Source organism: Octodon degus, unplaced genomic scaffold, assembly GCF_000260255.1.
Source record: "Octodon degus isolate 3935 unplaced genomic scaffold, OctDeg1.0 scaffold00040, whole genome shotgun sequence".
Lineage (NCBI taxonomy): Eukaryota > Metazoa > Chordata > Mammalia > Rodentia > Octodontidae > Octodon > Octodon degus.
The window spans coordinates 281,531-292,684 of record NW_004524616.1 but is presented as its reverse complement, the minus strand read 5'-3'; the positions used below and the strand labels follow the sequence as shown (position 1 = coordinate 292,684).

The window sequence follows — 11,154 nt, the reverse complement described above, 5'->3', positions numbered from 1 at the left end:
TGACTGAGCCTAAGTCTATATATCTGAAAGTTGGGGTAAAAGGGCCTACTTCACATTATGTTTGTGCCACCCTTGAAAGGACTGTGAAATAGCTGAGTGTGCAAGGTGCAAGTAAGGGTCATAGTGATGGCTGCAGTGACTCCGCTATCCCACCAGTCTTGAAGTGTTTATATTTGCAGATCAGATGCTCTAATGATACCATTTTACATGATCTACCACTACAGTATCAGGCAGAATATATTCATGCATCTAAAAAATTCCCTGAAACAGGGATGTTTTCCTGAAAGATGCTGGGGAGAGGCAGAAGTGAACTTTTATTCACCTAACTCACCACTTTGCAATGCCAAACATGAATCTACACATCCCAGAATAGAAGAATATAGAAAAATTAATTGCTAGACAATCCTGTCCAATGCCAGAATACATGTAAACTACAATGAAATGTGGTCTACATTCAGAGGGGGAGCCCAGATCAGCAACAAAATCACCACTCTCCTAAGATTATGGATGAGCTGAGCTGAAGGAGAAGCCGTTTCCCTAGGGCTGACTTCCTCACCACAGATCTTTCAAAGCAGTGGGAATGAGAAGACCACATGGCCATGCCAACTTGATTCTCTCCCACAGAGCTCCCTAAGCTGCAGCGGCATGCTGCAGGCCAGGTATAGCCAGCATCTTTGCTCCTGGGCAGCGCTAGTTGAGTAGAACAAAGAACACTGGCTTACTGAACAGAAGATTCCTAGGAGCTCACACTCTGCGCTTTGACCCCTTATCTCTGCAGGGAGATATGCTGCTCTGACAGTTTCTCTTTGCTTCAGAGGGTCAGGAATTTCTAGCCCACACAATCTTAAAAGCTCAAACACTGTATAGTCAGGGGGGAGGGGCAGTAGAAGCACTGTGATCACAAGCACACCTGAGAATGTGGATACATTTCTTTATCGAGGTCAAGAGACAATTAAGAACATAGTGCATGTGAGCTCACAATCAATTTGTTTCCTCTTCCTTTCTCCCCTCCCAGTGTAAACACTGATGTTCCACTTTTCTGCTGTGGAAAGATAAGCATAGTCCACGTACAGGAAGCACAAGTCTCGAGAAATTATCAATACTTTGAGACCAAAATCAGTTTCTTTCTCCACTGACAGACTGAAATGTATCACCTGCCCAGAATCAGAAGTAGAGTGTTCTCTTGAAAAGGGCCAGATGGTTTTGTCAATAATTTACTCTGACAGTGCAAAAATAGTCAGGCTCTAGGAAAAGCGATCTTGGTCTGGGTTCTGATGCTCATTTTACAATTACATGTCCTGTAAATCTTATTCTTAGCTGTTAGTGGTTTTAAAGACCCCAAAATGTACTGGACCTCTTAGACTATTTTTGGTGAACAATTCTCTTTGGATTTTAAAGCAATTTAGCTTTGCATCACCTTGGGTCACAAGAAGAAGAATAGGAGGGGTAGTGTTTTCTTTAAATTGCATTGCAACAAGTAACACACATCTCAAGTTCTCTTGAGAAGAAGCCATGAGAGCTGTCACTTTTACACATTTTAGCAACCAAATATGTATGAGATTAAGATCACCAGCTATTGCTGACTTTGCAATTCAAATGTGAGCTTGACTTCTCAGTCTTTCACAGTCCTGAATTTTTATTTTTAGCTCTACAGGAATTATGCATGTTAACATTGGAAAATTAACTCATAGAATGTTAGTGCTGGAGGGCTTTTATGAATATCTTGTTCAATCCCTGGGTTTTCAGATGAGTAAATAGAAGTTCAGAGAAGTTAAGTAAATTGCCCTAGATCTCAGACCTGGTAAGAGACAGAACTGAGGATAAAGTCTCTGTGTGTGTGTGTGTGTGTGTGTGTGTGTGTGTGTGTGTGTGTGTATTCTCTTAGAAGACCCTTCTTTAACATTCTCTCCTGTTTCTCTTTTGGTAGTGAATAGACACAAGCAGCTTCCTGTTCTCTCACTTGTGACCAAACCCAAGTTTTCTTGTTTGTTTTTAATGTTTTTAAAACATTTGGTGCAGGGGCTCCCTGTGCAGCTCAGATTCCTAGTGATCCTCAAGTCTCAGCCTCCCCAGTGCTGGGATTACAGGCATGTGCCACTACACCTGGTTTCTGTGGCTGGCATGGTTTCCCCAGCTTGGCAACGCAGTACCATGAATTGAACTCAGGTCCTTGTGCTTGCCAAGCAGACACTTAGACAGCTGAACTGTCTCCCAGCCCACTGAGCCTAAGTTTATATATTTAAAATTGGACTACAAATGGCTACTTTCCTCATTTTGGGGGCATTTGTGTGGTTTCTAAGATGAATTGCAGTGCTATAAACATGGGTGAAAAAATGTTAATCTTCACATTATGTTTGTGATGTTCTTCAAAAGTATATGAAATGACTAAGAGCATGTGTGTGTGTGTGCATGTGTTTGTGTGTGTGCACGTGCACATAGATCAGACTCCTGTTTTATAGCCTCCCAAGTGCTGGGATTACAGAAGCACACCACCACGCCCATTCTCAATATCTGTCTCAGTGTGCCCTAGGGGCGGTGCCGGCACAGCAGGCCAGGGGATCAAACTCCTGGCCTTGTGTCTGCCTAAGCAGGCACTTTAATCTGCTGAGCCATTTGGCCAGCCCTGCAATTTCATGAATCTTGAAGCATTTGTATTTTACAAGTCAAATCCTCTAATAACCGCATATTCAGCAATTATGTTCAGGTTATATGAATGTGCTGATTTTTTTTTTTTTCTAAAAATACTTCACTTGTAGAGATTGTAATCTGTTTACATGTGATGCTAAACTGAGGTTATTATTAGCATGGGAGCAAGAAAAGCTAGTTAAGAGAGTTTTCTTTTACTTGGCTATTATAGACTAAAGTGCTAAGAAAGGCTTGGTGTGGGAGCTTAAGCTTCCATTTGTCTGTTCTCCTGATGTATGTATTCCTGCTCTTCCCTCACTACTTTTGGAAAGGAGAAAGAGAACTAGTTTGTAGATTTCAAGGGTTTTGTTCCACTGTGAGGCAGTTTGGACTCTTGTACCAAGGCTTAAGCAAGCTTGCAACTGAGCAGATGGCCGTGAGTCCCTAGATGGAGACAGACCAGAACACGCAGCCCACCAGCTCCCCTCACCTAAGCAGAAGGCTATATTCTCCTTTGCTTAGTGAGAATGTTGTAAGTAATGATTGAAATAAAAGATGGATATAGCTTTACTCATACCTAAAAATTGAAATTAATTCCAGATTGAAAATTAATGAATCAGTCACTTATACAGGAAGCCATTGTTCTTTATCAAGAATCATATTGAAAATGAAGACCTGGGTGCTAGGCGTTCTTGCTACCATGAGGTCTCATTGCTTCGAGACCTGCTTGGCTGGCAGACCAAAAAACACACATCCATATTAACTCATGCATGTGCACATGCCTGTAGCCATTTCTTTTTACACCTATCAATAGTAAACTGATATGGATTCATACTAGTATCTCCAACTTTTATCTGCTACCAAGTGGATCATACTAGATTTCTCCCCTTGCTTCTCTATCATATTTTGTTCCAACAAAGAGAAGTTACTTTAACTGCTCAATTCCAAGATGCCTGTTCTGTGGCTTCAGAGTTGTTAACCCCCAACTCTGAAGGACACAACCTTGTCTTTCAGAGGACAGTGTACTGGGCAGTTATTTTGCCTTACTCTTATAGACTCTCTTCATTTCCAAAGCTGTTTTTTTCCTTATTCACTCAAGGAAATTGTTTCATACATTTGCAATATGGTTAGCTTTTTAAACAACATTCTGTATTCCACACTAAGATACCCAGTTTTCTCAATAATTCTTTTAGAAAAATTTATATGCTAAGTGTACATTTCATTCTTTGAACTATAAGATTCCATGATTTTGGAAAATGCTGAGTCATTAGTATTTCCTATTACATCATAAAAAAAGTGTTGCTGCCTGAATCAGACATCAATGTTTCGACTAGTCAGTCTTTCTATTTCAAGTCCTTGTCTACTATAATTGTAGTTTTTTTCTTTTCTATATTACTTCACCACAGATTGGAAGATCCAGTTATTGGGTTAATAATATCCCTTAGTTATTGAAGACTGACCAGGTCCACAATCTCTGCCAAATGAAGGTATGGTGAGGCTAAGTAAAAAGAACAAAATGGAATTACTTTGAACTTCCAGGGCTCCAGGAAGTTCAAAGCCTGCTCCCAGGTTCTGTAGCCATTTCTTTTCATACCTATCAATAGTAAACTAATATGGATTCATACTAGTATCTCCAACTTTTATCTACTACCAAGTGGATCATTCTAGATTTCTCCTCAGGGGTAAGACAGGTTGAAGGCTATTTTGAAGATATGTAAGTTCCCAGAATTCTTGGTCTTTTTTACTTGTAGACAGAGGTGTGGGTACTGCAATTGGAATTTACTGGCCTCTTATGTGAACGGTAGGGGCTAAGATTATGTGAGTGGGACAATAAAATCTTCTGTTGTGTTAGAGTTGACTATTTGCTAATTAATGTGTGAAAACAGTGTGGGTCATGAAAGAAAGCTCATTTATCATAGAGAATAGCAGAATCAGTACTACACAGGAGTTATTTCTGACTTCCATCCAGGCCTTTCCACTGCGTGGTAACCACAGGTCCAGCTTTGTGATTGTTGTCTCTAAGGTAGCCAAACTTTCTCTGAAGATAAGATGTGGGCTTCTGTAATTATCACCCCACTGCCTTAGTTAATTTTTTCATTGCTAAGAAGAAATACCAGACACTCAAAGTTAAGAGGAATGGCTTATTTGTAGAGGTTTCAGTGCCTTTTTGGCTGGCTCCAAGGCAGGGCGGTACCACAAGAGAGAAGCAGTTGGTGGTAGGCAGAAGGCAGAAGGTGACAAGCAACAAACAGCAAACAATGAATGAGGACCGACAAGCAGCAACAACTTTATCTGTCTTTCCTTTAAATTCCATCCAGGTTACCTAAGCTTAGGGTGGGTACAACTCACATCCAAGGTGAAGCACCCTTAACTCTAGCACTGTATGGTGAATCAATCCCAACATCACATCTTTGATTCCTATAGCACACACCCTAGATCCAGGAACCTCCAAAAAGCCCCAACTATGGTGCCTTGAGGCCTTGGGAGTCATCTAGATTCAAGCCTTAACACTCATCTGACAATAGACTAGTGGTTTTAGCTGCATTTTCTCTGTGTAATCCTAATTTCTAGGAGAAGTACAAGGATGATAATTACATAAAAACAAATGAATATAGATTTGCTCAGGGTGGAAAAGAACACTCTGGAGAGATATCAAAAAACATCATTGAAAACATACTAATTATTCCTGCTTTCTGGCTAGAGAGAAGGAGAATAATTATTAGATATCAACAGTTTCAAGTCAAGGGTAGTTTTACAGGAGAAACCCAAGTAGCAGGAAAAATGACTAAACTGTGTATGATGTCAATTGCAAAGTGACAGCTTCTTTTTGGAAAAACCACCACAGTGACATTGTTTGCAAATAACTTTAGTATATTTTGTAAAAATCACATTCTTCTCTTCTGGATAATTTGTTTATATGTTACAGCCCACAAATGCACTAAGAAATAGCTGAGAGTTTTTAGAGGTTGTTTGAATTGAGTGACAAACAGAAGTGTCATTTTGCTTTGTAACTCACTTTAAAATGCTTCCTTCAGTCTGTCCACACTTTAAAAGGAGACAAGGCAGCCAGGTACTAGCTTGCTTAAAATCTTGCCAAAACCAAGCTAGTTTCATCTTTTAGGGCAGTCTGTTGAAATACGCAAATAATTATGGTGAAGACTGGTATTTGTGTCAACTTCAAGCACTAAAACTTCATTAATATGTATATGAATACTTTGCTTCAAAATATCTGTTGTTAAAAGTATAAAAAACTGCTTTGAGAATAATTCTAATCATGAATGAAAAATAAAACAGTACATTTTAGGTATTGTATTTGGCATACAGTAAGTGCTCAAAAAATAATAGTTGATTTTTAAATTCAATATGTACAGACCCAGTTGTAAAAAATAATAATGTCTAGCTGTTACAAGTGATGAGGTAGTAAATACCGAAGTTTCATGGGCCAATTTCTTTTCATTACATGCTAGGTGTTATGTACTTGATAATAAGTACACCAGCAAGTTTGCAATTTTTTTTTTTTATTTTTAAGAAGTGACACTCAGGCACTTTTCTTTCATATGAAAAACTCAAAGTATAAGTAAATTAAATGTCAAGATGACAGATAATAGGAAATAAAGAGATATATCTTCAGCAAGTGGGACCAAGACATGGACGAGGGATTTGGGCAAGGGATGTGAAAAGAATTAAGATGTGTTGTATAAACATACCAACTGCCCACAACACATGTAATCATCTTGCATTCAAAGAATATATTATGAGAAAAGAGAAATTGACAGTTTATGTAGAGACAGCATGTGGCAGTGCTTGTGTGCAAAGGCAGGCATGTCCACTTTTTTAAAAAAAAATGGTCCTTTTTCATTTCACAAGGTCATTAATAACATCATGTTCCTCTCAGTTACTACAATAAGTGTTTGGTAGGATTTTGCAGGTATACAAACTACTAGCTAGGCATGAAAAAGCAAATAAAAAGACACCTGTGCCTGGAAAAAGAAAAGTATATCACAGGAACCTTTATGTATTCCTAAAGTATATAAGGAACTGAAAAAATCAAACCTACAAAGCAAATTACCCCGGCCAGCCAGAAGATTGAAGTGCCTGCTTAGAAAGACACAGGGACCAAGGTTCTATAACCTCAGCATTCAGTAACATACTGGCCACGCACCTGGGGCACACTGAAATAGCAATTGAGACTGGAAGTGATAGTGCCTGCCTGTAATCCCAGCTCTTGGGAGGCTGTAAACAGGCGGATCACTATGAGTCAGATCTAGTAGTGAGATGCTGAACACCCTGTAGACCCTTCCCTAAAATGCAAACTAATAATAATAATAATAATAATGATTATTATTATTATATAAAAATTATCTAATGAAAAATTGCATCAATAAAATGATTAGATATTTCCCAAAAGAAATACAAAGAATCAATAAGTACGTGAAATTTTCTTGCCTCAGTCATAATGGCTTCATCAGGATACATAGAAATAAAGAATGCTGTCAAGGATATGGTGAGAAAGGAAAATTCCTACATTAATAGTGAGAATGTAAACTAGAATAACCACTATGGAAATCAACACAGAGATTCCTCAATAAGCTTAATAGAAGGAATTCCATTTACCCAACTGTACACTCTTGAGTACATGTTTGAAAGAATTAGACATTCTAGTATAGTGATACATGCTTACCCATGTTTATAGAATCACAATTCACCATTGCTAAACTAGAAAACAACGTAGATGCTCACAAGCAGATGACTGGATAAAGAAAATAGAATAGAATGTTATCCAGACATAAAAAAATGAAATTGTGTCTTTTGCAGAAAAATGAAAAGAAATGAAAATGATCATACGAAGCAATATAAACCACACTTAGAGAATAGACGTGGTTTCTCTTCTCTGAGAAATCTGAAGTAAAACCAAACAAGTGAGCAGATGAGATGAGACTAGAAGGGTGATTTTATGACAAGGAAGAGGGACTGAAGGGAGGAGGAAAGGGAGAAGGGGGTAAAGAGACTGAAATGGTTATGGTATAGTGTATGAATAGTCCAATTCTCACAAAAGAATTGACCATCATTATTCTGTATTATAAACATGCATTAATATAAAGAAAAAGGAATAGCAAACTCACCTGCAAGAGTGCTATTTATTTATCTATTTATTTTATTTTAGGGAAAGAACTACAGGGTGTTCAGGGTCTCACTGCTAGATCAGATTCTAGTGATTCTCCTGTTTACAGGCTCCCAAGAGCTGGGATTACAGGTGTGCACCACACCACACCCAGTCTCATTTGCTGTCTCAGCGCACCCCAGGGGCAGAGCCAACACAACTGACCTGGAGATCAAACCCCAGCCTCTGCGCCTGCTTGCAGGTGCTTTAATCTGCTGATTTATTTGCCTGGACCACTCTTTTGTTGTTGTTGTTGTTGTTGTTGTTGTTGTTGTTGTTGTTGTTGTGTTTTAGGAACTGGGAATTGAACTCAGGCCCTTGCACTTGCCAGGCAAGTGCTTACTCTACAGCGCTATCTCCCTGGCCTCTTATTTATTTTTTAAAGAGAACAAAAAATAAAAAAAAATTGTTAAAAAAAGAAACAATACAGAATCTCACTAAGCAATATAATAGGAATTCAACAATGGTCATTGCATCACATAATGTCGTCTTCAAATTAGTTGTTTAGGTAACCAGATACACGCATGAAAAACTGGTCAACAAGTTGCAAGAAATTAAAAAGAAGAGAATAAAAGTGAGGTAGTAACTGCTCCTTTCAATATAACATGGAAATCAGCAGTACAATTATCCATGCTCTCCTATGTATATACATATATATCTCTTTTTTCCTTCCTTCTTTCTTTTCTTCTCTCCCTCATCGCAGTTGCTCCTTCCCTTGGAACAGTTCCATTCCCTTTCACAGTATCCACTGTACCTTTCAGAACCTATTTAGTCTTTCAGGTTCTTACACAAGGGAGACCATACAATGTTTACACTTGAGGGTCTGATTTATTTCATTTGTGAGTATACCCTCTAATTGCATCCTTTTACCTGTATAACACTAAAGTTTATCTTTTTCTAGCTTAGTAATAACCTATTGTGTAAAAAAACAACACACCATTTTGTCCATTCCTCAGTTGAGGGGCATTTGGGTTGTTTCCAAAATTTAGCTATGATAAATTATATTGCTATTAACATGGGTGCACATATATTGCTGTAGTATGACATTTTCAGTTCTTCTGGAAAAATATCCAGGAGAGAATTAGCTGGGTTCAGTAGGACCTCCAATCCTAGTTTCTTGGGGAATCTCCACACTGATTTCCATGGTGGTTGTACCAGTCTGGACTTCTTTTATTTTTTAAAGGATTTTTATTTATCATCATCATCATCGTCATCATCATCGTCATCATCATTATCATCATCATCATTTTACTGTATTTTAGGGAAGGGTCTACAGGGTGTTCAGGGTCTCACTACTAGATAGTGATTCTCTTGTTTACAGCCTTCCAAGTGCTGGGATTACAGGCTTATGCTGCCACACCCAGTCTCAATTGATGTCTCAGTGCACCCTGAGGGCAGGCCTGGCACAGCAGGCTCAGGGATTGAACCCCTGGCCCCTGCTCCTGCTTGCAGGTTCTTTAATATGCTGAGCTGTTTGGCTGGCTTTGGACTTCAGCCAACAGTGGAGAAGGGTTCATTTTTCCCCACAGCCACTCCAGCATTTGTTATTGGTTAACTTCTTGATAGCCATTCTTTCTGGGTTTGAGATGGAATCTCAGTGTTATTTTAATTTGAATTTCTCAAATGACCAACAATACTGAGCATTTTTCATATATTTATTTACCATGTATACTTTTTCATCTGAGAAGTGTATTTTCATATCAGATTCCCATTTTTGGATTGGGACTTTGAATTTTGGGGATATGATTTAAAAAAATTCTTTATCTGTTATAAATAGAAGTCTTGTGTCTGAGGGACAGTCAGCTATCATCTTGTAGAATTCATGAGTTTTTCTTTTTACTCTGTTGGTGATTTCTTTTGATGTCCAGAAAATTTTCTAAAAAGATTAGATCCCAGTTGTTGACTCCATGGCATATTTCCCATGGAGTTCATCTTTGGTCATGAACTCTACATACTCCTATGTATTCAAAAGACTACCTACTTTCTCTTCCAGTAGGTCTAGTGTTTCTGTTTTAATATTTAAATCTTTAAGGTTCCCAGCACAGCCATGGCTCATGGTCCTACGAAGCATGTGAAGCAGGTAGCTGCTCTAAAGCCATGGATGCTGGATAAACTGACTGGGTTGTTTGCTCCTTATCCATCTACAGGGCCCCACAATCTGAAAGAATGTCTGCCTCTCATCATCTTCCTGAGGAACAGACTTAAGTATGCCCTGACTGGTGATGAAGTGAAGAAGGTCTGCATGCAGCACTTCATTAAGATTGATGGCAAAGTGCGAACTGATTTAACCTACCCTGCTGGTTTCATAGATCTTATTGGCATTGATAAGATTGCAGAGAATTTTTGTCTAATGTGTGACATCAAGGGGCGCTTTGCTGTTCATTGCATTAAACCTGAGGAGGCCAAGTATAAGCTATGCAAAGTAAGAAAAACCTTTCTGGGCACAAATGGAATCCCACATCTGGTGACCAATGATGCTGGCACCATTCGCTACCCTGATCCCCTTATCAAGGTGAATGACACCATCCAGATTGACTTGTATACTGGCAAGATTACCTATTTTTATCATTTGACATTGGTAATATGTGCATGGTGACTGGAGGTCTCAACTTGGGAAGGATTGGTATGATCACCAACAGGGAGAGACATCCTGGCTCTTCTGATATGATCCATGTGAAAGATGCCAATGACAATAGCTTTGCTCTCCAACATTTTTGTCATTGGTAAAGGCAACATATCAAGGATTTCTCTTCCCCAGGAAAGGAAATCTGTCTACCATTGTTGAAGAGAGAGACAAGAGGCTAGCAGCCAAGCAGAGCAGTGGGTGAAATGGTCTCTAGGTGACAGGAGAGAAATCATCTGTACTCAATAATACAGCATGATGACAAGTTAAAAATGAAATCTTTGATCCATTTTTACTTTAGTTTAGTGTATGGTGATAGACATGGGTCTAATTCATCATGTGGAAAAGAGTTTTCCAACACTGTATATTAAAGAGGTTATCTTTCTTCCAGTGAATATATTTGGCCCCTTTATCAAAGATAAGATGGTTAAGCATGTTTGTGGTCTTGTCTGTATCTTCTAATCTTTTCCATTGATCCTCAGGTCTGGTTTTTTTTTTTTTTGTCAGAACATGCTGATTTTATCATAGTAGCTTTGTAGTATAATTTCAAGTCAGTGATTGTGCTACCTCTTGACTTTTCTTTGTTACCAAGGATTGCTTTTGTTTTCATAGGTCTCTTCTGGTTCCAGATATACTTTCTTTATATCTGTGAGATCTGTGAGGTATTCTAAAGTGTTTTAACCAGGATTACTTTGAAACTGTATAATAATTTTGGGAGTATGGTCAGTTTCACAATGTTGGCTCT

General features: G+C 38.6%; 1 pseudogene; it reads left to right on the top strand.

The window, feature by feature from the left end:
• The first annotated feature begins 9,833 nt into the window (after nt 1-9,833).
• LOC101564430 lies at nt 9,834-10,668 on the top strand (annotated as a pseudogene).
• The last annotated feature ends 486 nt before the right edge of the window (nt 10,669-11,154 follow it).